The sequence below is a fragment of the Carlito syrichta genome, unplaced genomic scaffold (genome assembly GCF_000164805.1).
Source record: "Carlito syrichta isolate Samal-C Ts95f unplaced genomic scaffold, Tarsius_syrichta-2.0.1 Scaffold311496, whole genome shotgun sequence".
Classification (NCBI taxonomy): domain Eukaryota; kingdom Metazoa; phylum Chordata; class Mammalia; order Primates; family Tarsiidae; genus Carlito; species Carlito syrichta.
In genome coordinates, this window is record NW_007255592.1 from 109,182 (window position 1) to 111,887 (window position 2,706).

The 2,706-nt window shown below is 55.5% G+C and overlaps 1 protein-coding gene across 1 annotated transcript in view; it reads left to right on the forward strand.

Annotated features, from left to right (window-relative positions):
- The window catches only part of NPTXR (neuronal pentraxin receptor), a 59,525-nt gene that overhangs the window by 11,794 nt on the left and 45,025 nt on the right, over positions 1 to 2,706 (forward strand). The window lies entirely within an intron of this gene.

Sequence of the window (2,706 nt, forward strand, 5' to 3'; positions counted from 1 at the left end):
AAAAAAAAAAAGAAAAGAAGCTGCATGAGAGTAATGTGGATATTTGGGAGGAGTTGTGAAGTCAGCTTGAGCTGAACCCATTGCCCTGTGACTCCCTGAGAGGCAGTATGGTAAAGTCAGCAGATTACACTCAGCACCTTCTTCCAGGAGCTCCTGTGAAACGGACAGGGACCCACAAGATAGGTGCCATTATTGCCATCTTATACGTGAAAAACAGGACACAGATGTTAAATAACTTGCCTACGGCACTTTGACCTTTTGCTTTGTCCTCTGTGCACGTCAGACCCTCAGTCAGCCCTGACACTGGAAAGGGTCGACAGGGGACTGTTTCTGCACGTAAATGAACTTAAGTACAATTAACATGTTGGCTGCAGTTATTTTTAATTCACCAGACAGACCTAGATTCCACCACAAAGAAGTCTTCATCTGGGGAGGGAAGGAAGGAGGAAGAGGAAGGGTAAATCCTTTTTTAAAAGTAATATATTAGAAATTGTAAAGAAAGAGATGTTAATGTATATACAGCATACATTAGAAACATTATTATTGCTCATAAGCCCACCACCCATGGGTAAATCTGGTACTAAATGAGCACTTGCTGCATGCTGGGCACTGTGCTAAGCTGGAGTGGAGCAGGTCCTATGACTGTGCAGGTAGGGAAGGTGAGGCTGGAGGAGGCTCACCGAGTCACGGGTTTCCTTCTGGGCCTGCCACTTTCTCAGGCACTGTCACTGCTGGACTCTGCCAGAAGCATAATTACAGGACTTAGGCAGTCTGCAGGAGCAAATACTAACCCCCGGAGGGTCAGAAAGTGTGAGGGTCCCCTAAGCTCCCATGGGGATTACCCTGCAAAAGATCCTGCTTGCCAGTTCTGCCTGCCATGCCAATGAAAGCCTGGGCTTTTCCCTGCTTTGGGGAAGGGGTGGGAGGGGCCCGGGCCCTGGTGAGTTCAACTGGCTGTGGGGAGCCGTAGGGGCCAGCAGCATTGGCAGGCAAGCTGAGCCTTGTGTGCTGCCACCTAGTGGCTGAAGGGATTGTTGCCGGAGCAGCCCACAGAGGCCCCAGCCCGGGCTGGGAGGGCCCTATGGCCTTCGTGCGCTTCTCCCAGTGATGTGAGGGCCACCTTCTCAGTGAAGCCAGACATCTCTTCTAGGAGTTGTGGTCACACACAGTCCAGTCTTGTCAGAGGGGCAACAGGCTACCTCCAGGCTGAGCATCCGGTGCTGGGGAATGGAAGGCAGAAGAGACTCCAAGACATCCCACCCTTGGAACCTCACAGATTGGCCATGGGAATGTGTGCTTCCTCTCGGGCCCCACCGCCTCCCCCTGGATGGAGTCACCACAAGCCTCTCCGTCCCCAGCCATTCCCCTGACTGCTCGGCACCCTCTCCCACCTGGGGCCTCGCCACGGGGCCTGGCCCACAGAGCTCGCCCTGCTTCCATCTGTCTCTGTCCTCGCAGGTCACCTTGGCCTCTAGAACCACCTGGGGCATAGTCAGTACTCAGTAGGGACACAGATTTCTTCCTGCTTAGGCTACAGGGCCTGGCTTTGATGTTACAGCCTCCAAGACCAAGGCCTGGGCCTCTCATCTGTGCCCCTTGGGCCTTGTGAGTTCTTTGGCCAAATCCCTCTGAGTTCTAACTGCTGTTGTCTTCTCCCTGGGGAAAGGCTGCGTCTTTGTGCTGTAGACCTGGCTTGTCAGAAGGACTAGCCATGACAGCTTCTGTGACCTTGGGAGTCCCTTGCCCTCTCTCCATTTGGTATCTGACAGTGGATGGTTTGGACTGGAACCTTGGGCTTTAGGGAGATTTCACACCTGGAAGAATAGCTGTGTCTCAGTGCCTGGGACAGTATCCCAGGCTATCTAAATCCTCCTCTGCTCCACCATCCTGTTCCCAGAGCATCTTGGCACAGAGACTCTGGAGTGGTTGGTGCCACCTCTAGGCCTGTCCTCACCAAGCCCAGGTCTGACATGGCTGGATTCCAGCCCAGGTTGTGGGGTGCAGACTGTGGAATCCATGGACACCAATTCGCTCTGAGCCAGGCACTGGGCAGATAGATGAAGCAGACCTAGGAGGTGGCACACAGGACACTGGGTGTGTAGAGGAGAGGCAGGGTGGCCAAGGCCCTGTCCCTGTCCAGCTGAGGAGGCAGGTTGGAGCTGGAGGTCAGCCTGTTCAAAGGTGAGAGAGCACCAGGCACTGGGGACACTGTGAGTGGGTCAGCAGAGAGGAGCGGGGAGGACCCACCTCCCCTTTTCTGTCACCAAGAATGGGCCTGTGGAGGAGTGCCTGACTGGGCTGGGATCCTTCACAGGGCAGGGGGCTTGGTCAGGGGCTACCCTCCCCATGCAGTGCCCTGGTTGGTAACACTTCATGTCAGCAAGGGCAGCCACAGAGCTGTCTGTTCCCAGGGCCCACTGCCGAGCTAGCATGCATAGTGGTAGAAAAGACTCTGGGTCTTGGAGTCGGGCCTGGACGAGGGTCCTGACTGTGACCTAGGCTGGTTGCCTCACACCCCCGCCCTTGCCCATGTCCTCTGCTTGCTTTTCTTCTCCACGTTGGGACCTTCCATACCACCGATTGTCTTAAGTGTGCTTAGGGGCACTGACAGAGACATCCTTAGGGGTGGCTGCGCAGGGGTGTGCAGAGGAGGCAGCGGGAGGACCTGAGGTCCCACCCACCCTCCCTTTGCCCGCAGGCCCGGGC